The sequence below is a fragment of the Lissotriton vulgaris genome, chromosome 9 (genome assembly GCF_964263255.1).
Source record: "Lissotriton vulgaris chromosome 9, aLisVul1.2, whole genome shotgun sequence".
Taxonomy (NCBI): Eukaryota; Metazoa; Chordata; class Amphibia; order Caudata; family Salamandridae; genus Lissotriton; species Lissotriton vulgaris.
Genome location: NC_141697.1, coordinates 420,098,826 through 420,124,183, shown reverse-complemented (window position 1 = coordinate 420,124,183; position 25,358 = coordinate 420,098,826). Strand labels below are relative to the sequence as shown.

The window sequence follows — 25,358 nt, the reverse complement described above, 5'->3', positions numbered from 1 at the left end:
AAATACAGATTAAAAAGGCTTGGGGCCAAGACACAGCCTTGCTTAAGACCACTTTGTGTAAGAATACTTCCGGTGGTGCTCAACCCATTTCCCAACTGGACTCTTGTCCAGGTGTCAGTGTACAAGTTTTTGATGGCAGTGAGGAGTATATTTAGTAGGCCCCATCTTTTGAGTTAGCTCCATAAATGATTTCGGCTGACTGTCAAATACTGATTTGATATCCTCGAAACAGGCTAAGAGGCGAACTTTACTTCTTTGCGCCTGTTCTGTCAGGAGGGCTAGGGTTGCAAGATTCGATTGAGTACCCATGCCTTGCCTGAATCCTGTTTGAAAATTGGGGATAATGTTTTTTTCCTTCATCCAGCCTTGCAGATGGTTCAATAGACACAAGGCATATTATTTTGCTTACATGTCAATCAACGAGAATAGTCTATAGTTCCCTGGCTTGCCGTGGTCTCCCTTTTTGTGTATGGGGTGGATGACAGTCCCCCTCTAGGAAACTGGGATGTTAGAATATACATAAATCTCATTGAAGACTCGGGTTAGGATTTCAGACAACAACTCTGGGTTGCTCCTGAAAATTGCATTTGGTATGCCATTTGGCCCAGCCGCTCCCTTAGACTTTAGTTTCTTTATGAGGCTTTTCAATTCTTTCGCATTTGTCAGAGGAGTTTGCTCTTTAAACGTAAAGTTTGAATGGGCTGAGTTGTCTGTTGATGTTACATGACTCAATACAGCTTGATAGTGTGAGCAACAGTGGTCCCATGCATAGAGGAATTTCAAAGCAAGATTCAATATAGACACAATGGAAGCTATATTATATATTGACTTACCCAGCCGGGCAGTGGTCCAATGTTTAATTTTCAACAATAATTTCCAGAAAGAATACCTTCAACAATTTCTTAGAGATGGGCACAAGCCTGTACCCAAACATTTACAGATTGCCATAGTTAGCAGAGTGGACAGAAGGTAAAGCAGGATTCTTAGGCAAAAGCTATTATAGTCTGTAAGTATACCAATAACAGAACTTTTCACACCATTACTGAAATTACAGTAATTAATACACAACACAGTATATGGTGTAGTAAATGTCGACGGCGTTTCGATCCCATTACAAGGTTACAGGGATCATCATCAGGACTGAATAAAGCCTAATTATTCCTAGCCATGATAGCCTAAAGGAGAAGGAAAAATAAAAAGAATTGTCCAAGAGAGGACACATGTTAGGGGAAGCTTAAAGCTTAAGCTGTACAAAATCTAGACAGTAGAGCATGAGTGACATTCCGTGTCGCCTTATGGGCCTAAAAAAATAGTTTTGTGCACACGACGTGAAGTGCAGTTTGTAGGAGAGTAGGGTCTGCAATCCTATGATCACCCAGATTTTTTGCTTTTGTTTCACTGGTTTACGACTTTCTCTGGCTGTGGGCCTGCTAATCAGACCCACAGCCTAGCTGTTCTCACACTAAATTGACATGTGTACCTTAGGTGCATTATCCAATTGGTACTGGGCCACCTTATCAGACCCTGTAACTCAGGGCATAGGTGTACCCAGGGCCTACCAGGGGCTGAAGCATGTATTATGCCACCACTGGCTGGCCATCTAAATCTGACACAACTGGCTGCACGACAGCTGGGGCAAGGTGGTGTAATCACCCTTTGCTTTAGATATAGTATACCTATATCTAACCCTAAAAATGGACACACAGATTCCTATCAGTCACTCCTAGGGCAGGCCTTGACAATCCTGAAGGCAGAGTGCTTGGAATCGTGTGAGATGGTGCTCTGGCATGAGCTGAGCCCGTTTGCATCTTGCGGAACCAAGTCCTAATAGCTGTTCTATGATAACGCGTACCATATACTCTTAAGTGCATTATAATCCTCGCGGTTATTTGCTATCTTTGGTATTGCTTTATCAAAACATGTCGAGTAAGGTGTCATACGAATTGGAATACTAACCCCTCGCCAATTCTGGCGACTGGGTTAGCATTCCACCCTTCTAGAGGGACATGACATGTATGTAACTGTGAACCCCGGTTGAAGTTAACTCGAGCCTCAGCATCACAAAATGGATGCTGCCACTACAGACACAAGTCTGACCTCCTGCTGCTGGGAGTCCTTCCAGCGAGGAGAGCTTGGACAAAGGGTTTCCTGTCAGGGGTGGTGCTAGCACCATCCCAGACAGGGTTTTGTGTATCCCAGGAAGGCAGGGCTGAGAAGGAAGGTGACTGCAAGTGGCACCCCGGTGCTCACTATGCATCTGCCGGTTTGAACCAGTTCCAGGGGCACACCAGCCCCTGAGCTGGGGAAAGTCCGGACAAGGGAGAGGGGTGTAACCACCCCCCTCCTGGTCCCACCCATGGGCAGGACCTAGTCGCGTGCCAGCCCCTTTCTTTAGTATAAAGGTAGGAGCAGGCCCCCTTCCCAAATTAGATAATTCTGAATCTTGATGACTTTCCACGAAAGAACTCTTGAACCTTTCTGAAGACTCCCTTGTGGCTAAGGAGTAGCCACCCTGCACCAGCCGGCACCATCTAAGAGCATGCGGTTTGCTGCACGTCCATCCTCCGGATCAAGACTGCCCTGCTCGACGAGACCCGGATTCCCTGGCACCTCTGACCTCTACCTACATCATCAGGCCAGCTGAGATTCATGGGTGTGACGAGACCTTGAGGGACCGGCCATCTTCAGAACTGAACGACGCTTATCCAGCACGACCGCCGAGGGATCCTCGAGTGAGTGCTTTGGGGTTTGAGAAGCCCTGACCCTGAGCAGCTCCAGCACCGAAGTCCAGCCTCCCAGCATCCACGAGATCTGCGTGGGGCCCTTCTGCTCTTTGCTGCTCACCGCGTTGTCCGGCTACTTGCCTGCTGGCTTGTGGCCCTCCTGACGACGAACCACGACACTTCCATCACTGGTCTGGTTGCTCCAGACTGGCCCTTGCTCCCCTCCAACAGAGGAGCAGCCCGGACCCTCCTGGTCCTCTCCAGACGCCAGTTTGAGTCCACCGCGTGGGCTTGCATTTGCCAAGAGTTGTTGCCCCAATCCTGGGTCCAGCATCGCCGACAGCAGATACCTTCGTGGGACAGCTCGCACCTCCATCCTGGTCGCCGACAACGCCTCCTGGTCCAAGAGACTGCAGAGCCCAGCGTCGCCCACTCACCTGGTCGAGGTGACTTCATCCGGTGCCATCCTGGTGCCCATCTGATCACTAGCTAGTGATTAAGAACGGAGTCCCCTCTGCGTTCAGGTCGTCTCCCTCTTCGATCCAGGCTTGGATCACATCGAACTTCATCACTGGTCGCCTGCCAGCAACTTCTTCTTTCAGGCTCCATAGACTGTAACGAGGATTCCAGACGTCTTTTGAACCCTATGCAGCCGCATCCCTGGGCTAGGTAACTTTAGTATTTCGGTGCTCCAACATAGGTTGGCTATCTAAGTGTCCAGATCCTTTTTCGTTTTCAGCCTAGCTAGTCGGATTCGTCCGATAACACTAACTTTACGAAATCTAGCATCCATAGACTGTCCCGCATGAGAGTGCACACTCTGCACCCAATCCCCCTAGGCCTCCTGCTCCTAACCTGAAAGTTCAGTAGTATAGTTCTAGCGATCCTAAAGCCTCTGGATCTTGTTACTTACCTGCTAGTATTTCGCATCCCACTTTTGTAGTATATGGTTTTTCGTGCCCCTCGGGCATTTGTGTAAATTGTGCAACTTGAAGTATTTTCTTAAGAGTTTTGTTGTGTGCTTAGCTCCCTGACTCAAAGAGTTCAGGGTAGACTGGTTATAAATAAATATCCTTTTATTTTCATAACAACTTGTGTGGTGTCCTTTCACTTGGTGTTCAAGTGATGGTATAACAGCTGGCTTAACACGCCCTCTAGAGTTTAGCCTAAAGACTGCTCTTGTCCATGCTACTAGGATAGCTGGTCTATAAGGTTGACTTAAAACCAATCATCAATAAGGGTCGTTTGGAATGATACACAGTGATCACTAGAATAGTGAGCACTACATATCAGGTCAACTTCTCACATTGGTGAGCAGCGGTTGGGATTTGAGCTTGCTGTTGTTTTACCACACGTATCCTAAGAATATCATTTGAAAGATCACATAAGTACTGAGGTACATATAACTTAGCTTAGAATACTCTGAGTTCTACTGAACCAGCTGTTGTAGTTCAACAGGGCCTAGCACACCCTGACTACAACTCTTAGCAAGGGATCAGTAGGCAAACAAATAGTGTAGGTAGGTGCATCACTTACACCACACTAGAAGCATGTCTAACCACAGAGAGTCTACTGAGACCCCTCTTTTGGTTATTGACCCTCCACAGGTCATGTCAAGATATGCAGCTCTTAGCTTCCAGGAGATGAGACAAGTGTGTACCTCCAGGAAGCTAAAACAGGGTTCTAACCCTACCATCCCATTTCTGATAGGTCTCTTAGAGACTTATGATGCCAGGAGGGCTTCTAACACAGGCCCTTCTAATCCAGATGGGAATATGCCTCCCTTAGAGGGAACCCTGACCTCAACCTCAATGGAACAGGAAGTGAAGAGGAAGAAGAGGATCAGGAGTGGTCAGGGGATGAGGCAGACAAAGGTCAGGTAGTAGGCAGAAGACTCACCAGGACCAACTTAAGCAGGCATGAAAATGGACTTGGGGGACCCCCAGGCCCACTCTCAGGCAGGCTTAACATTGGGAATGGACGAGTTAGGTCTCTCTCCAGAGGCTCTAACAGATCCATTCATACCAATGGCTCTCAGGCCTCTTCTCACAGAGGGATGACATCCCCTCAGAGGAGAGAGCATGAAGCTAAGATGAGGGAAGTCAATCTGAGGATTGGAAGGGAAGAACTTGCCCTGGCCAAAGAGAGACTTGCCTATGCTAGAGAGCAGAAATTGAGTGGGGCAGACCCCACTGGTGGCAGCATTCTACCAAGAGAAAAAGACAGGAGTTTAGACACTAGACACCTGAGTAAAATAGTGCCCCCCTTTAAACAAGGGGATGACCTCCACAAATGGATGACTGCTTTGGAGAGGGCCTGCACTGTCCAGTGCATCCCACAAAGTCAGTGGGCAGCTATTCTGTGGCTCTCCTTTGAAGGTAAAGGTAGAGATAAGCTCCTCACTACTAGAGCTGAGGATGCTAACAATTACCAAGTCCTGAAGAATACACTGGTTGATGGGTTTGGCTTAACAACTGAGCAGTACAGGTTGCTGTTCAGTGACACCCAGAAAACTCAGTCTCAGGATTGGGCTGACTTTGTTGATTGTGCCACTAAGGCTCTAGAAGGCTGGCTATTGGGTAGTAAAGTTACTGACTTCACAAGATTGTACAATCTTATTATGAGAGAGCAAGTCTTAAATAATTGTCAGAACCAGTTATTACACCAGCACCTGGTAGACTCTGATCTGACCTCTCCACAAGAATTGGGTAAGAGGGCAGACAAATGGGTCAGAACCAGGATTAGGCCCAAGAACCAGGGTGGTGACCAAAAGAAGGAATCAACCAAGCCTCAAGAGAAGGGTGGGAATAAATCTTCTGATCAAACCCCAGGGCCCCAAAAATCCTCTGAAAAGGGTGGGTCCCAAAATCCTTTCAATTCCCAAAAGAAACCTTATTGTCATACCTGCAAACAGGTAGGCCATTACAAAACTGACAGCAGTTGCCCAATGGCCAACAACAATAAGGAGAACATACCCCCAAGTAACCCTTCCAAGCCTCCTGTTACTACTAGTAGTAATCCCTCAGGTGGTGGGAGTGCCCCCAAGAATCTGGGTGCATTTACTTTGGGAGTTCCTGGGGACTCTGGCCTAACCAGGTCCCCTGACTTAGATACTCTTGTCTGTGAGACTTACATGGGGTTTGCCAACTTCACAACTTGTCCCAACACTTTGGGCAAGTACAGACAAGAGCCCCTCATCAATGATTCAAAAGTTGAAGCCTACAGAGACACAGGGGCTAGCATCACCATGGTGACTGAGAGCCTAGTCCCCTCAAGGCAACTTATACCTGGAGCCACATACCAGGTAACCAACATTGATGGAGTGCAGAGAGATCATCCCATAGCAGTGGTCAATCTCAGCTGGGGAGGTGTCACTGGCCGCAAGAGAGTGGCAGTGTCAACAAACTTGCCTGTGGATTGCCTACTGGGGAATGATTTAGAGATCTCAGCCTGGGCTGAGGTAGAGCAAGAAACACATTTTAAAATGGTAAACCTCCATGGTAAGGTTAGTGGGGCAGTGATAGCCACAGCCCCAGTCCAAGAGGTCCTCCCTGAACAGGTCAGGAGGGCTGTGCCAGTCACAGCCTAATCTCAGACAGATTCCTACCCTGAACAGGTTGGCAAGGCTGTGATGGTCACAGCCCATACCCAAACCGAGTCCCTTCCTGAAAAGGTTGGTGGAGTTGTGATGGCTACAGCTCAAACTCAGACAGATAATAGTGTTGTGAAGCCTGAAACTATGGATCACTCCACTCAGACAGAGCATGGAGGAGGAAGAGAAATCTCCCTCCCACCAGACTTTAGGAAAGGATCAGCCTCTTCAGGGAACTGATCTGACCCCTTGTGAAGAAACTGCCCCAGAGGTAGTCAGGCCTAGCCTGGCAGAGCCCCTGATGTCAGTGGACCCTTCCAAGGTGGGACCCAGTCTGGAGCAGGTAACCTGCCCCTCTCTACCCTGCCTCAACCAGCCCAGGGCTGTAGAGGTTAGGGAGGTCAGTGGTGGACCCCAAAGGGCCCCCTGTCCAAAAGAACTCCCCAATCATCAGATTAGGGTCAATGAAGCTAGTAGACCTAGCCAAGTGAAAATTAAACAGACTCCTGAGGGATCCCCCTTAAACTTAGTTAGGGAACTCCCACAGCTGGACACTGCTGGGCACAGCCAAACCTGGGGCCTAAAAACCCCAAACCTGACCTGTCCCTATAGTAAGCCAAACAGAGGGACCCAGCCTCCAGCTTTAGGTAGCCAGAGGTTGACCCTGAGAGCTCACAGCAACTCAGTCATGGAAAGGAAGGCATATATGGTGGATAGTGATTGGAGGAAGTTGAGCCCAACATTAGTGGGGTCTCAATTCAGTACTCCATCCCAGCACCAGCCTTTTACTTTGCCAAAACACACCACAGGTAGAGATTCCCTATGGTGGAGACCCTCAGATACCCTTAGGGTGAGGGATTGCTTAGTGGACCATGATACAGGGGGTAACCATGCCAGTGCATGTACCACCTCATATGGCCACTCAGGCAATATAGGCTTACCTGGCCAAGGATGGCCTTATCTCCTTTCGTTGGGGGGGGGGGGGGGGGGGGGGGGTTATGTAGGAAGGTGGATACCTGACTATGGTTACCCCCAACTTTTTGCCTGGTCTTTTGCTGGTTTTTCGACTTAGTTGACCTGGGACCCTGCTATTCAGGGCCCCAGGCCTACTGCTCTCTCTGTAAAATGGATTCCATGTACCTTAGGTACACATCTAATTGGATACTGAGTCACCTTATCAGTCCCTGTACAGTGTACCTTGGGTACCCAGGGCATAGATGTACCCAGGGACTACCAGGGGCTGCAGCATGTATTATGCCACCCCTGGCTGGCCATTCAAATCTGACACAACTGGCTGTACGACAGCTGGGGCAAGGTGGTGTAATCACCCTTTGCTTTAGATATAGTATCCCTATATCTAACCCTAAAATGGACACATGTATTCCTATCAGTCACTCCTATGGCAGGCCTTAACAATCCTGAAGGCAGAGTGCTTGGAATTATGTGAGATGGTGCTCTGGCATGAGCTGAGCCCGTTTGCAGCTTGCAGAACCAAGTCCAAATAGCTGTTCTATGATAACGCGTACCATATACTCTTAAGTGCATTATAATCCTCGCGGTTATTTGCTATCTTTGGTATCGCTTTATCAAAACATGTCGAGTAAGGTGTCATACGAATTGGAATACTAACCCCTCGCCAATTCTGCCGACGGGGTTAGCATTCCACCCTTCTAGAGGGACACGACATGTATAACTGTAAACCCCGGTTAAAGTTAACTCGAGCCTCAGCATCACAAAATGGATGCTGCCACCACAGACACAAGTCTGACCTCCTGCTGCTGGGAGTCCTTCCAGCGAGGAGAGCTTGGACAAAGGGTTTCCTGTCAGGGGCGGTGCTAGCACCATCCCAGACAGGGTTTTGTGTATCCCAGGTAGGCAGGGCTGAGAAGGAAGGTGACTGCAAGTGGCACCCCGGTGCTCACTATGCATCTGCCGGGTTGAACCAGTTCCAGGGGCACACCAGCCCCTGAGCTGGGGAAAGTCCGGACAAGGGAGAGGGGTGTAACCACCCCCCTCCTGGTCCCACCCATGGGCAGGACCTAGTCGCGTGTCAGCCCCTTTCTTTAGTATAAAGGTAGGAGCGGGCCCCCTTCCCACATTAGATAATTCTGAATCTTGATGACTTTCCACGAAAGAACTCTTGAACCTTTCTGAAGACTCTCCCTTGTGGCTAAGGAGTAGCCACCCTGCACCAGCGGGCACCATCTAAGCGCATGCGGTTTGCTGCACGTCCATCCTCCGGATCAAGACTGCCCAGCTCGACGAGACCCGGATTCCCTGGCACCTCTGACCTCTACCTACATCATCAGCCCAGCTGAGATTCGTGGGTGTGACGAGACCTTGAGGGACCGGCCATCTTCAGAACTGCACGACGCTTATCCAGCACGACCGCCGAGGGATCCTCGAGTGAGTGCTTTGGGGTTTGAGAAGCCCTGACCCTGAGCAGCTCCAGCACCGAAGTCCAGCCTCCCAGCATCCACGAGATCTGCGTGGGGCCCTTCTGCTCTTTGCTGCTCACCGTGTTGTCCGGCTACTTGCCTGCTGGCTTGTGGCCCTCCTGACGACGAACCACGACACTTCCATCGCTGGTCTGGTTGCTCCAGACTGGCCCTTGCTCCCCTCCAACAGAGGAGCAGCCCGGACCATCCTGGTCCACTCCAGACGCCATTTTGAGTCCACCGTGTGGGCTTGCATTTGCCAAGAGTTGTTGCCCCAATCCTGGGTCCAGCATCGCCGACAGCAGATACCTTCGTGGGACAGCTCGCACCTCCATCCTGGTCACCGACAACGCCTCCTGGTCCGAGAGACTGCAGAGCCCAGCGTCGCCCACTCACCTGGTCGAGGTGACTTCATCCGGTGCCATCTTGGTGCCCATCTGATCACTAGCTAGTGATTAAGAACTGAGTCCCCTCTGCTTTCAGGTCGTCTCCATCTTCGATCCAGGCTTGGATCACATCGAACTTCATCACTGGTCGCCTGCCAGCAACAACTTCTTTCAGGCTCCATAGACTGAAACGAGGATTCCCGACGTCTTTTGAACCCTATGCAGCCGCAGACCCTGGGCTAGGTAACTTGAGTATTTCGGTGCTCCAACATAGGTTGGCTATCTGAGTGTCCAGATCCTTTTTCGTTTTCAGCCTAGCTAGTCGGATTCGTCCGATAACACTAACTTTACGGAATCTAGCATCCATAGACTTTGTCCCGCATCCCGCGTGAGTGCACACGCTGCACTCTATCCCCCTAGGCCTCCTGCTCCTAACCTGAAGGTTCAGTAGTATAGTCCTAGCGATCCTAAAGCCTCTGGATCTTGTTACTTACCTGCTAGTATTTCGCATCCCACTTTTGTAGTATATGGTTTTTCGTGCCCCATGGGCATTTGTGTAAATTGTGCAACTTGAAGTATTTTCTTAAGAGTTTTGTTGTGTGCTTAGCTTCCTGACTCAAAGAGTTCAGGGTAGACTGGTTATAAATAAATATCCTTTTATTTTCATAACTTGTGTGGTGTCCTTTCACTTGGTGTTCAAGGGATATATGTGATGGTATAACAGCTGGCTTAACAAGCCCTCTAGAGTTTAGCCTAAAGACTGCTCTTGTCCATGCTACTAGGATAGCTGGTCTATGAGGTTGACTTACAACCAATCATCAATAAGGGTCGTTTGGAATGATACACAGTGATCACTAGAATAGTGAGCACTACATATCAGGCCAACTTCTCACAGTGAGCTGCTGCCTTGGGGCCTTTGCCAACAACTGTGGGGTCAGGTTTTCGAGATATAAGTATTTACAGATTAAGAGTTGGGCAAATGATTCAGAAAATGAAATAGGGACCCAGAATGATTTTGAGTTGAAGCTGGGGATAGGGACCTTTAAGAAGGAAGTGCTCACATGGTACTGGATGATACTGGAAATGGAAGATGGACCATTTATGCTTCCGGAGATCGCGACAGAGAATCAATGGCAAGTAATGTCTATGCTTTACAGTATTGTTAAACCCGCAAATTTAAGGCGAAATTGCAAATGCTACTTACCAGTATGCATCTGTTCTTGGCATGTAGGGCTGCTGACATTCATATCTGTGCATAGATCGCCACCTAGTGTTGGGTCCGGATGATTGCACATTGTTGTCCTGGAAGAGTCTTCGAAGTATCACGAGATAGGTGGCTCCTCCCCTGGACTACAGTGCGCATGGGCATCGCCTCCATCCCCAGATTGTTTTTAGCCATTGGCAGAGATGGAGTGAAGAATGTGAGTGATGACCATGCTATGAGCATATGTATGTAAATGAATGAATTCTGCAGCTGCTACAGGCGCCGGGGAGGAGGGTGGGCGATATGAATGTCAGCAGCCCTACATGCCAAGAACAGATGCATACTGGTAAGTAGCATTTGCAGTTCGAGGCATGTGGGCTGCTGAATTCATATCTGTGCATAGAATACATAGCAGTCCCTCCATTAAAGGCGGCCGCCCGTGCCAGCTGCAGCAGTCTGAAAAAGCGTTTTTAGAACAGCCTGACCAACAGCTGCCTGTTGTTTGGAATGTACGTCTACACAGTAGTGTTTAGTGAAAGTATGTGTGGTAGACCATGTGGCTGCTCTACAGATATCCTCTAAGGGAATGTTACCTAGGAAAGCCATAGAGGCCCCCAACTTCCTGGTGGAGTGGGCCCTCGGTGGGATAGTGAGAGTGCGCTTAGCTTTAGCGTAACAGATCTGAATGCACTTCACTATCCACCTAGCAATCCCTGCTTTAGAGATAGCGTTTCCCTTGTGGTGAGTGGCAAAAGCAACAAAAAGCTGCTTGGTTTTGCGAAAATCTTTTGTCCTGTCTACATAATACATCAAGGCCCTCTTAACATCAAGGGTGTGGAGCATGCGCTCCGCCAGCGTTTCTGGGTTTTGGAAAAACACCGGCAATTCAATTGTCTGGTTTAAGTGGAATTGGGATACCACTTTGGGTAAGAATTTAGGGTTAGTGCGGAGCACCACCCTGTTAGCATGTACCTGGAAAAAGGGTTCTTGGATGGTGAGCGCCTGCAGCTCGCTAACCCTCCGTAGCGAAGTAATCGCTACTAAGAACGCAACCTTCCAAGTCAGAAACTGAAGCTCACAAGAGTGCAGTGGCTCAAAGGGAGGACCCATCAGCCTCGTAAGAACCACATTGAGGTTCCATTCTGGAGCTGGTGGGGTCCTTGGTGGAATGACCCTTTTGAGTCCTTCCAGAAAGGCCTTGATAGCAGGGACCCTGAAGAGTGACAGGTGTTGTCTATTCTGGAGGTAAGCTGCCATAGCAGACAGGTGAATGCGGATGGAAGAGTATGCCAGATTGCATTGATACAGGTGAAAAAGATAGCAAATGATGTTTTGAATGGAAGCATCTAGCGGGTCAATATTGTGGTTAGCACAGTAGATGACAAACCTCTTCCATTTAGCCGCATAACAAGCTCTGGTAGTGGGCTTCCTTGCCTCCCGAATGATGTTCATGCAATCGGGAGGAAGATTGAGGTAGCCAAACTCTAGGACTTCAGGAGCCAGATCGCCAGGTTGAGCTGTTGCGGATCTGGGTGCTGAATGTCGCCATGGCTCTGCGTCAGAAGGCTGGGAGTGAGATGAAGCCTTTGATGCGGTACCACGGACAGTTCGAGAAACGTGGTGTACCATGGTTGGCGAGCCCACGTTGGAGCAACCAGGATGAGAGTCATCGAGTGCTGCCTGAGCTTGCGTGCCACCAGCGGTATCAGAGGTGCTGGGGGAAAAGCGTACGCAAATCTGCCTGACCAGTTCATCCACATCGCATTGCCCTGTGATTGGGGGTGTGGGAATCTGGCGGCGAAGCTTTGGCATTTTGCGTTCTCCTTTGTGGCGAACAGGTCTATCTCTGGATGACCCCACCTTTGGAAGTACGGTTGGAGTACTGATGGATGTATCTCCCACTCGTGCATCTGATGGCTGTGCCTGCTGAGCAGATCCGCCATTTGATTGTCTTTGCCCGGGAGATGCTCTGCCATGAGGAAGATGTTCCTCTGAATGGCCCACTTCCACATGCTCTGAGCCAGATGAGACAGCTGTGGAGAGTGCGTGCCTCCCTGCTTCTGGATGTAGTACATGGCCGTCATGTTGTCCGTCCGGATCAACACGACTTTGTTGCACAGATGCACTTTGAACGCCTTCAAGGCCATGAAGATTGCCATCAGTTCCAACACATTGATGTGCATCTTCCTTTGCTGTAGTGTCCATAGTCCCTGCACAGTGTAATGGAGTACATGCGCTCCCCATCCCTGGAGAGAGGCGTCCGTCGTCAGGATAATCTGTGGGACAGGCTCCTGGAATGGTCGGCCCTTGCAAAGGTTGTGTGGATTCCACCAATGCAGAGAGTTGTATGCCCGACCGCTCACCAACACTAGGTCTGTCAGTTGCCCATGAGCCTGAGTCCACTGACGTGCAAGGCACTCCTGAAGCGGACGCATATGTAGTCTCGCGTGCGGGACAATGGAGATGCAGGAGGCCATCATGCCTATCAACTGCATGAACACCCTCGCTGGAAGCGAGTGCTGGGGTCTGAATCGTTGGATCAGCGCCTGGATACTGGCGATTCTCACTGAATTCGGCTGCGCGGTGGCTGCCAGAGTGTCGATTGTTGCACCCAGGTACTGTCGCACGTGGGCGGGCTGGAGATGGGACTTTGGGTAGTTCAGAGAGAATCCCAGATCGTGCAGGAGATGAATGGTGCGTGACACGTGGTCGACGCACTGCTGTTCTGTCCTTGCCTGAATGAGCCAGTCGTCCAGGTAGGGAAAGACGTGGACGTGCTGGCGACGGAGATGCGCCGCCACAGTCGCTAGGCACTTGGTAAACACTCTTGGTGCCGTGGTGACTCCGAACGGCAGAAGCTTGAACTGGTAATGCTGGTCTAAGATCGTGAATCTGAGGTACTTCCTGTGGGAAGGATGCAGGGGAATATGAAAATAGGCATCTTTCAGATCCAGCGTAGCCAGGAAGTCCCCCTGTTGAAGCAGGGGAAGCACCTGCTGCAACGTGAGCATATGGAAGTGCTCCGAGAGGATGTACCAGTTCAAGGGCCTGAGGTCCAGGATCGGCCTGAGGGATCCGTCCTTCTTGGGAATCAAAAAATACAGGGAGTAAACCCCTGTTCCCCGCTCTTGCAATGGAACGAGCTCTATCGCCCCTTTTTGCAGCATGACTAGAACTTCTTGCTGCAACAAGGTCAAGTGCTCGCCTGACATAGGACGGCTCCTTGGGGGTATGGACGTAAGCTCTAGACAGTACCCGTACTGGATAATAGACCTCACCCACCTGTCCGTGGTGATGGACTTCCACGCCGGCAGGAACTGCTGGAGCCTCCCCCCGACCGGTGTTGCGTGGCCGGGGGGCAGTGACAAGACGTCACTGTTTGTTGTTGGCGGTGGACCTGGAGCTATTGTTTCCACGTCCCCTGCCCTTGACATTATTGCCTCTGTAACCACCTCTATTTTTGTTGTTATACGAGGCTTGGGTGTTAGTCTTGAAATATTGTGTGGACTGGGCTGCTTGTCCCCTTGAGGTGCCTCTGGAGTTTGAGCGGCGAAAGGAACCACTCCGAAACTGCTGACTTTGTAAAGCCCCCATGGACTTGGCAGTTTCCGTATCTTTTTTCATCTTTTCCAGTGTGGCATCCACCTCTGGGCCAAACAGATGGTCAGGATTCACTGTCTGATTCAGTATAGTGGTTTGGATGTCGGGTTTGAACCCCGAAATTCTAAGCCAGGCATGGCGTCTAAGCAGCACACTAGTATTGATAGCCCTGGAGGCTGTGTCTGCCACATCCAACGCACATTTAATGGATGCATTTGTAATGAGTTTGCCCTCCTGAATCAGCATCTCCCCCGCCTCCTTGTATTGGTCAGGCAAGTGTTGCAGTATGGCCTCTAATGTGTCATAATGGGCCCTATCATAACGTGCAAGCAAGGCTTGGGTGTTAGATATTCTCCAAATATTAGCTGCCTGTGCAGCAATCCGTTTGCCTGAGGCCTCAAAGATCTTGGACTCTTTGTCTGGGGGAGGAGCGTCACCAGTAGTTTGAGAGTTTGCCCTCTTCCGAGCATTGGAAACGACCAGGGAGTCCAATGGCAAGTGTCCCTTGATATATGTCGGATCCGTGGGCGCTGCTTTATATTTCCTGTCAATGCGAGGGTTGACCACACGGGCTCGGGTGGGCTCCTTGAAAACCTCTGTTGCATGTTTAAGCACCCCCTTCAGCATCGGTAGCGTTTTGACTGACTTTTCGGCTACCGAGAAGGTGTCGAACAAGAAGTCCACATCCACGGGGTCCGAGTGCAGCTTGACGTCGTGGTTAGCAGCAGCTCTCTCTATCAGGTCATTGAAGGCCGCCGAATCCTCGGTCGGGGACGTCTTGGCCGCGAAAAGTTGAGCGTCCGGAACCCCCTGCGGGTCCTCCGGGTCGCCTCCGGCGGACCACGGAACGTGCTCCTCCTCCGGATCAGAGTACGCCGGATAGTCGTACTCGGCATCCTCCTCGTCCGCCCCGGCCGCGACGGAATGAGTCGGCGAGTACCCCAGTGTTTGTGGGGACACAGGTTCCACCAAAGCCGAAGAGCCCTCGGAGTCCCGTTTGTTCTTGAGAGGGATCTTAAAATGTTCCAACGCCGGCTCCGTCGTGATCTTCCTTTTGAGGAGCGACAGTTTTCCGGCGTTGGCGTCGATGATTACCTCACGACGTTCCTCTTCAGCAAGGGGTTGGAGTCGAAGCTTCGACACCACCAAGGCCGCTTTCGGTGCCAATACCTCCTTCGAGGGTCCACTCTGTTTCGGCGCGAAGGCCTTTGGCGCCGACTTGGGAGGAAAGGTGAAACGGATAGGCGTTTGCTCCTTCGCAGGCTTAGGCGCGAGCTTCGGCGCCACAGTGTCCTTTCGAATCCGCTGCAAGGATTCCTCCACCTTCTTCGTCAAGGCCGGAGAGGGCTTGACCGGCTCGACATGCGCCTTCTTCGGGGCAGAGGCCCCCTGGCCACGCTCGTCGTCGCCCAGGCGCTTCTTCGGAGCCGACTTCGGGTCCACGACCCCTTTCGGAGCCGACTTCGGGTTCACGACCCCTTTCGGAGCCGACGCAGCCGCGTCGGACGATTTCGCCTTCGGTACCGATCCCGAGGACTTAGGGTCGGCCATCTTGGCGTGGCTCTTTGAGTCGGCCATTTTGGTTTCCTTGGAAGTTGACGCCTCCAGAACCTTCTTCACCAGCGCCACTTTCACTTTCGGTTTCGCATCCGAGGGTGCGTGACCAGTTGGCTTCACTTTCGTTTTCTTCGACGTAAGTGATGGTTCATAAGTGTCCGTGACCGGGCCCGGAGGCGGGGACGTAGGACTCCTAGTTAGATCTTGGGTAAGGCCCGAAGGCGATCCCTCGACCTGGGCCGTAGGAGGGGTAATAACCCCAGAGTCTCGTTGGGGATGCTCCTCCTCTGAGCTATCACCCATAGTGGCAAAAGCCTGTTCGTCGTCCCCTACCTCGTCGGCGACTTCGTCAAAGTTCTCCGCACCTTCGTCATAGGTTTCACCTTCGGATGCGGGATTAGAGTCCGAACCTTGCACGTCGTCTTCTCCCTCGACAGATTCCTGGAAAATGTCGTCTGGCGGGGGCGGCGTAGCCGATAACTGAGCCTGGAGCCTATTAGCCCGGCGAATCTTTAAAGTCTTCTTGCTCCGGAACTTCGAACACGCCATACAGGTGTCTTCGCGGTGATCCGGCGACAAGCAGGTATTGCACACAGGGTGCACGTCGAGGTGTGAATATTTAGAGTTACACACCGGACACTTCTTAAACGGAGTTCGCTCCATAGCAAGAGTGTAGTGTAGGCCCGTCCGCGCCGAAGGCACGTGGAAGGGCAGCAAGAGATCGGAGCTGAGAGTCAGAAAGAAACCCGCACGCAACTATACCGACGCCCAGCCTAAAGACCTTTTGGTCTCGAGTAGAAGTTGAACAACTATCGGTTCCGACAGAGGGAACCGAAACACATCCGAACCCAATGGCGGAAAAAAACAATCTGGGGATGGAGGCGATGCCCATGCGCACTGTAGTCCAGGGGAGGAGCCACCTATCTCGTGATACTTCGAAGACTCTTCCAGGACAACAATGTGCAATCATCCGGACCCAACACTAGGTGGCGATCTATGCACAGATATGAATTCAGCAGCCCACATGCCTCGAACATTTTGTTTACTATCCATAGGGCATATTGGTCCCCTCGTAGATTATCCAAATTCAAAATTGGCGTAGTTGTGGGGTGTCCGAAATTCAAGACCCCAAATGTGGACGATCTACACATGTTCGTCTTGTCCAAATAGAAGACAATTCTGGCTGGATGTAAGTAACTGTTTATCTAAAACTCTGAATCTGCGGATGGAGGTAAGCCCTGAATTAATAATAACGGGGAGATATGATTTAGAAAATAAAAGCATGAATGATAATGTAAGACTTAACTTTTATGAAATGTTGCTAGCTCGTAGAGAGATATGCAAGTTATGAGTCTCACCATCTAGCCCTAATTTAATTGACTGGATTTTAGCCATGAGGTATATGGCTAAGCTCGACACTTCAGATCACACCAAGAGAAATCGAGGATTTTGGGCACCCTTCCTTGCATGTTTTGGTTGAATAATGTTATTTGGTACGATTTTCCGATGATTAAGCCAGAGCCTATCTCGCTGGTATTTATTATATGGGATTCCAGGTCGGAAACAGAGTAAGAGGAAGACACACTTGGTGAGTCAGACGGCCAAGACAGATCGCTCGATGAATGGCCAGACTCAAAATAGGTGGAGTTTATGCTTTGCTACTCTAACCAGCTTATGAGATAAAAAGCCCAGTGGTGGACAAAGTTAGAAGATATGGGTTGCGAGACGGCAAATGAGGAAAAAAAAAAAACAAAAAAAAAACATAGCATAGCAAAACAAAGCATAAAACAACAAAACAGCATAGCATAACAAAGCATAGCATAAAGCATAGCATAACAAAGCATAGCATAAAGCATAGCATAACAAAGCATAGCATAAAGCATAGCATAAAGCATAGCATAACAAAGCATAGCATAACAAAGCATAGCATAACAAAGCATAGCATAACAAAGCATAGCATAACAAAGCATAGCATAACAAAGCATAGCATAACAAAGCATAGCATAACAAAGCATAGCATAACAAAGCATAGCATAACAAAGCATAGCATAACAAAGCATAGCATAGCATAATACACATACTTACAACATATGCTCATAGCTACAAACTAGCAGACAATCTTATTTCCAACTTTCCTTATTATTAAGCAAGATCTGACAGTTGGCAAATCATCTTTATACACCAATTCAGAGTTTTCGGAAAATTGTATGCAAAGCATTGTCATACACAATGCCAATAACTCAAACTTTAATGCTGCGAGACCTATTGCATTGTAAATGCTTGTTCTAACCTGGTTTCAGCTTAGACCTCAGGACTGAATCCAAGATCTAGTCCTGGAACTACCAAAGTAATCCATAAAGTAATCAACTGTACTTTAATATGAAAACCCATGGAGCTCAATGCTAGAGTGTGATTCAGAACTGTATTGCTTATTAGCTAACCAGTGATTATTGTGTGTACAAACTTATTGCTCCTCGGGAAAGTATTTACATGAGTACTCGTAACTTGAAGAATATTTTTATAACTGTGGGTTCTAAAAATAAAACAACCATATCTTTGGATATACAAACAATTGGCCTGGAGTTCAGCCCTTGAGTGTGTGAAACCTTTTGCTGACTGAGTGTGTACATCAAATGCTTTACACTGTCCTCGGGTACTGCCTTATTGCTCGACCAAGGTACCACTTTGGAGAGTAAGGTCAGTTCTGACTTTAACCTCTGTTATACCCCTGGGGTTGGTGGACTCTATACACACTGTACTTCCTTCTAGTCCAGTATATATAGAGCCACTTTCTCACATTGGTTGATCAGCATTGGGATACAAACTTGCATTTGTTGGACTACTTGGTTACCATCTGATCACACGACAGAACTCAAATTACCTTTAGAATTCTAAAATTGGTATTTTCCAAAAATACTAAACCTCTGGAAGGGCCTTGCTTAAGTCTCATTAGAAGATCTGAAAAATAAAAGTCACTACAAGCTAGGGTAGAGGGTTAGAACTATCAGGTTATAACGACTCAAAGGGCCCCCGCGGTTCGTGAAGATAACACAGACCTGGTGGAGGAGCTCGACCTCACATCTTACTTGCACTTGAACTTCAAGGAATTGAGGGCCCTATGCAAAGTTAAACAAATAACTGTAGGTCTGCATCCAACCAAACAAGAGCTCCAGGAGCTCCTGTCTGAGTATGCAAAAGACCACCCCTTTGAGCAGGGTGATGCACACAGAGGAAGAAGGGAGGGAAGAGGTGCGGGGGGGAGGATAATGCCCCCCCCCATCCTTAGAGAAGAAGGGGTCTCTGTACCCTTGATTCCAATGGTCAACATTTGGGAACCTATGAACCACACAGGTGGACTGGGCCCCAGAGAACCCATTGGGGGAAACCTCAGTGCAGAGGACGACTTTCTAGCAAAGTTGGCCAAGATATTCGACCTAGAGACCAGACTCCTGGCTCTAGAAAAAGAAAAGAAAAGAGATGGGCCTAACCCCCATCTCTGGTGGCAGCAATACCAATAACAAGGACAGAGAGCAATCTTATGATCCTAAAAATCCCCAAAGGGATTGTCCCTAAATTTGAGGATGGTGATGACATCACCAAATGGTTCACAGCCTTTGAGAGGGCTTGTGATATCAGACAGCTAAAGAAACCTCTCTGGGGGCACTCCTGTGGGAACTGTTCTCTGGTAACTGCAGAGACAGTCTTCTGACCCTCTCTTGGCCAGATGCAGGGACCTATGACCTCATGAAGAAGACTGATTGAGGGATTTGGACTCACTACTGAGGAGTACATAATTGGGTTCAGGGGGGCTCACGAAACCCAGACCCAATCCTGGACAGATTTTGTAGACTACTCAGTAAAGACACTGGATGGTTGGTTAACTGGACACAATGTGCATGAATTTACTGGATTGTATAATTTGTTTATGAAGGAACACATTTTGAGCAATTGCACAAATGGAAAGTTACATCAGCATTTGGTAGACCTAGGTCTAATTTCTCCCCAAGAATTGGGAAAGCAGGCAGATCACTGGGTCAAGACTAGGGCGACAAGGGCAGCCACTCGGGGCGACCAAAAGACACTGGTCACAAACCCCCCCCAGGGGAAAGGTGGTGAGAATCCCCCAGATAAAAAGTCTGAGTCTTCCAAAGGGCCCCAAAAACCTGTTCATGGGGTGGGTCCCAATCTACTCCCTATGTGCCTCCGCCCTATGGGGAAGAAAATTTGATCCTAACAAGGCCTTTTGTAACAACGGTAAGAAGTTGGGACATTTAACTGTAGACAAGAACTGCCCCTACAACAAAGCTCCCAAAGCACCCATTCCAACTACTCCAGGTACAGTAAATCTACAGATGGGATCAGAGGAGTGCCCAGAGCAAATCTGGGAATACACTCAAGCTAGTCTAGTCTGCTTGGGGAATATAGAGGTTGCCAACCAACTAACAAATATATGCAATACCCCTTCATCAATGGATGGAACAAGAGTAGAAGCCCTGAGGGATACAGGTTCCAGCATCACTATGGTAAGGGAAAATCTGTTTTCCCCCGAGCAATACCTGATTGGGAAAACTTACCCAGTTACCAATGCTGACAGCATTACCACCCAACACCCCCAAGCTATGGTAACATTAGGATGGGGGAGGTTATTGGCCTGAAACTGGTAGTGGTCTCACCACAATTGCCAGCTGACTGTCTGCTTGGAAATGACCTGGAGACCTCAGCCTGGGCTGAAGTTGAGCAAGTAACCCATGCAGCTATGCTGGGTATCCCTCGACTGGTGTGTGTTCAAACCGGAGCAAAAAGAAGGGTGAACAAGTGGGTTTGGAGCCTGAACGTATGGCACAACCAACCAAGAGAAAAAGCAAGGAGACTGGGAAACCAGCTTCTACACAGCCAGCCTCTCAGGACCCGTCTCCTCAGGGAGAGGACTTGGAAACCCTAGAGGGAACTGAGCCTATGGAGCTTGGGCCTTAGCAGGCTGGCCTCCTGGGCACAGGAGGACCCACTAGGTAAGAGCTGTGCCAGGGCCAGCGAGACTGCCCCACTCTTGAAAGCCTGAGGCAGCAAGCAGCTGCAGAAGCAAAGGGAGATGTCAGTGGTACCCACGGAGCTTATTGGGAAGAGGGATTACTGTCTGCTGAGGCAAGAAACCCCAATCCTGGAGCTACCAGGAGAGTGGTAGTGCCACAGAAGCACAGGGAGTATCTCCTAACTTTGGCTCATGACATCCCCCTAGCTGGACACCTGGGGCAACCCAAAACTTGGGAAAGGTTGGTTAGCTACTTGTACTGGCCCCAGATGAACCAAAAAGTGAAGGAGTTTGTGAGCTCCTGTGCTACCTGTCAGGCTAGTGGCAAGACAGGTGGCAAGCCAAAGGCACCCCTGATACCACTGCCAGTGGTGGGGGTGCCCTTTGAAAGGGTAGGTGTGGACATTGTGGGTCCACTAGAACCTCCCACAGCCTCAGGGAACAAATTCATTCTAGTAGTGGATCATGCTACTAGGTACCCTGAGGCAATTCCCCTTCGGGTAGCTACAGCTCCTGCAGTAGCCAAGGCCCTCCTAGGTGTCTTCACCAGGGTAGGGTTTCCTAAGGAGGTGGTTTCAGACAGAGTTACCTACTTCATGTCTGCTTACCTGAAACACATGTGGAAGGAGTGTGGGGTACAGTACAAGTTCACTATCCCATACCACCCACAAACCAATGGTCTTGTAGAAAGGTTCAACAAGACATTGAAAGGTATGATCATGGGGGTCCCTGAAAAACTCAAAAGGAGATGGGATGTCCTGTTGCCATGCCTGCTTTTCGCTTATAGGGAAGTGCCACAGAAGGGAGTGGGGTTTTCACCCTTTGAACTTCTGTTTGATCATCCTGTAAGGGGACCACTTTGTCTTGTGAAGGAGGGTTGGGAGAGGCCTCTCCAAGAACCCAAACAGGACATTGTGGACAATGTGCTTGGCCAAAGGTCCAGAATGGCTGAGTACATGGATAAGGCATCCAAAAATATTGAGGCCAGCCAGTAGCTGCAGAAGCACTGGTATGACCAAAAAGCTGCCATGGTTGAATTCCAACCTGGGCAACAGGTGTGGGTTTTGGAGCCAGTGGCACCAAGGGCTCTCCAAGACAGATGGAGTGGCCCTTACCCTATCCTGGAGAAAAAGAGCGAGGTCACTTACTTAGTGGACCTGGGCACCAGCAGGACACCCAAAAGGGTTATCCATGTGAACCGCCTCACGCTCTACCATGACAGGGCTGACCTCACCAAGCTGATGGTGACTGGTGAAGAACAGGAGGCAGAGAGTGAAGCTCTCCTTGATCTCCTCTCTATCAGCCCAAAAGATGGGTCAGTGGATGGAGTAGTCTTTTCAGACACCCTCACTCCCCAACAGCAGGCTGACTGCAAGCAGGTCTTGCAACAGTTTGCTAGCATCTTTTCCTTGACCCCTGGTCTGACCAGCTGGTGTATCCATGACGTGGACACTGGTGACAGTAACCCTGTCAAAAAGAAAATCTAACAACAATCAGACCAAGTCAAGGAAAGCATCAAAGCTGAAGTCAACAAGATGCTGGAGCTAGGGGTGATTGAACCCTCAGAGAGCCCCTGGGCCAGCCCAGTGGTTCTAGTCCCCAAACCTCATCAACAGGGTGAAAAGAGAGATTAGGTTCTGTGTGGACTATAGAGGGCTCAACTCTGTCACCAAGACAGATGCTCACCCCATTCCAACAGCAGATTAGTTGATAGACAAACTAGGGGCAGCCAAATTTCTAAGCACCTTTGACTTGACTGCAGGGTACTGGCAAATTGGCATGGCCCCAGGAGCTAAAGAGAAAACCGCATTATCCACCCCTGATGGGCACAATCAGTTTACTGTGATGCCTTTTGAGTTAAAGAATGCCCCTGCATTGCAGCCTATCTTGATATTGATGTCTTTAGCTCCACCTGGCAGGATCACCTGATCCACTTTGGGAAGGTTCTGCAAGCCCTGCAATCTGCAAGACTGACTATCAAGGCATCCAAATGCCAGATAGGGCAGGGCACTGTGGTGTACTTGGGCCACCTCGTTGGTGGAGGCCAGGTCCAACCCTTACAGGCCAAGATCCAGAGCATCCTAGACTGGGTAGCTCCAACCATCCAGACTCAAGTCAGGGCATTCCTTGGCTTGACTGGATATTACAGAAAGTTTTTGAAGGAATATGGGTCTATTGTGACTCCCCTCACAGAACTCACCTCCAATAAAATGCCCAAGAAAGTGAACTGGACTGTTAGTTGCCAAAAGGCTTTTGACACCCTGAAAGAAGCAATGTGCTCAGCACCCATTCTAAAAGCACCAGACTACTCCAAGCAGTTCATAGTGCAGACTGATGCCTCGGAGCTGGGGATAGGAGCAGTCCTCTCCCAGATCAATGAGGATGGCCAAGACCAACCTGTCGCTTTTATAAGCAGGAGGCTACTCCCCAGAGAGCAGCGTTGGAGTGCCATTGAGAGGGAGGCCTTTGATGAGGTTTGGTCCCTGATGAAGTTGAGGCCCTACCTGTTTGGGACTCACTTACTGGTTCAAACTGACCACAGACCTCTCAGATGGCTAATGCAGATGAAAGGGGAAAATCCAAAACTACTGAGATGGTCCATCTCCCTACAGCAGGGGTCTCCAAACCGGTCCTGGAGGGCCGGATCCATGCCAGATTTTTAAAATAACTACATGTATCGCAATGGGGATATCCAAAAAATCTGGCATGGTTCGGCCCTCCAGCACCGGTTTGGAGACCCCTGCCCTACAGGGTATGGACTTTGAAGTGGAACACCGACCAGGGACTGCCCATGCCAATGCAGATGGACTTTCCAGGTTCTTCCACTTAGACAATGAAGACTCCCCAGGGCAAGGTTAGTCTCATCACCTTTCGTTGGGGGAGAATGGGGGGAGGGGGGGGGGGGGGGGAGTTTGAGAAAGTGCCATATTTCTTGCCTTGGTATGCCCCCACTTTTTTCTGAACTTCTGATGTACTTTGACTAAGTGTGCCCTGGGTCCCTGCCAATCAGCTACCCAGGGCCTGTGTTCCTTCCCTACAAAGAAAAGCTATGCTGAAACAAAATACCAAATTGGCATCTCTGGCCCCTGTCAGTCCCTAGTAAATGGTACCCTAGGTACCCAGGGCATGGTGACCAGAGAAGACCCCTGAGGGCTGCAGCACTTATCGCGCCACCCTCAGAGGCCCTGTACCCTGACTCCCACACACTGCCTTTGCACAAAACTAAAGCAAGAGTCGAAATGGCAAACATCCCGGTGTGCCATGCCCACAGAACCCACTGCCCTGGCATACTTCAGTCACCCCTCTAGCTGGGTGCCCTAGGCCAGAGGTGAGGGCCCAGGTGCATGAGCCCTGTGCCCCTACAGTACCCAGGACCATTCCTGGGCGCTGTAAGTGCAGTGTTGCCATTTAAGAGTAAATGGTGCTGGGAGGTTGTCATTCGCGAACTCCACAGCACCATAAAGGCTTCACTGAAGACTGACAAGTTTGGTACCAAACTTCTCAGCACATTAAACCCACACTGATGCCAGTGTGGGATGTAATGTACCATGCATGACAGGGCATCTAAGAGATGCCCTCAAAAAATCCGAACCTACAATCCACGTCTGAGCTGAGTGGCTGCCACACAGCAGACATGTTGCTGGACCCCTGGGTGGAGAGCCCCCCGCTCTCCTGGGTCTGCAACAAAGCACATCCTGTGTGAGGTGCTATGTCTCCTCCCCCCGGGGTGGACAGGGGGAAGCTTCAAAGGCATACCGCCTCTGAGAGCTTCTCCAGACCATTTGCTGTACCTAGCAACCAGCCCCCCACCAGTCCTACCCCCACTCTGGCGGGAAAAACTACGTCAGCAAGGGGGGTGTGCCAACCTGTGCCAACTCCACCCCTCAGGTGGAGGAGGCGAGGTGAAGCACGACCCTGGGATCCGGCAATCATGTAGATGGAGTACTGCCCAATCCCGGCTAGGCTCCTGTTCCCCTCACACAGTATAGGAGCAGGCTAGGGGGTGTACTCCCCTCAGGACAGGAACCCATTGGTCCGTGCCCTTGCCCTACCTGTAACACCCCTACATTTAGTATTTTGGGGCTCCCTGAACCTTCCTTCCTCAGATCCCGATATCAAAAAGAAGAAAGAAGATCCAGAAGAAGACCTGACGTGCAGCTGCTAACAGGACAACAACTGACTTGGCCCCTGCCCTACCGGCCTGTTGATCCTGGAACCTGCTCTTGCCTAAAACCGGCGACCTCCGCGGACACCAACCTTGGGACACCCAGAGGACCTGCCTGACTTGACCCTCTCGACAATTGGGACTCCCATCAGCAGAGGCGCTGCTGCAACAACCCACCTGGTGCCCACCAGGAAGCTCCAGACCAGCCCACTCTGAACCAACCGAGCCCGGGCGGGACAACCCGAACCAAGACCACGAGGACGTCCCCCCGGCAACTGGGACCCGTAGTCCAGTGCCCAAAGACCCTCCTCGACGAACCAGCCGATGCCTGCAGAATCAGAACCAGGGGCCACCCCAACCGCGACTAGACGAGGGTAAGCTTTTCCGACCCCCAAAGACTCCCCTGCACCCGGCGCTCAGCGGCCCCCTGTGCCACCCTTTGGGGTACCTACCTGTGCTCCATCATCCCAACTTACCTCTTGAAGTGCTGGTCGCCCTTGGAGAGTCACCGTCCCCAAGCCTGCAGCCTTTGTTCCTTTTTCAAGATCCTCATTGGATAACATTGAGCACCCGACGGCTCAGAAGCACACTGCATCCAGCCGCCCGAGTGCCGCTGGCTGCGACCTCTTTGCCCTATCCGACTTCCCCTCTTGCCCTGAGCAAG

At 50.2% G+C, this 25,358-nt stretch overlaps 1 protein-coding gene across 1 annotated transcript in view; it reads right to left on the bottom strand.

The window, feature by feature from the left end:
* Nucleotides 1–25,358, bottom strand: part of RCOR1 (REST corepressor 1) — a 745,358-nt gene that overhangs the window by 278,731 nt on the left and 441,269 nt on the right. The window lies entirely within an intron of this gene.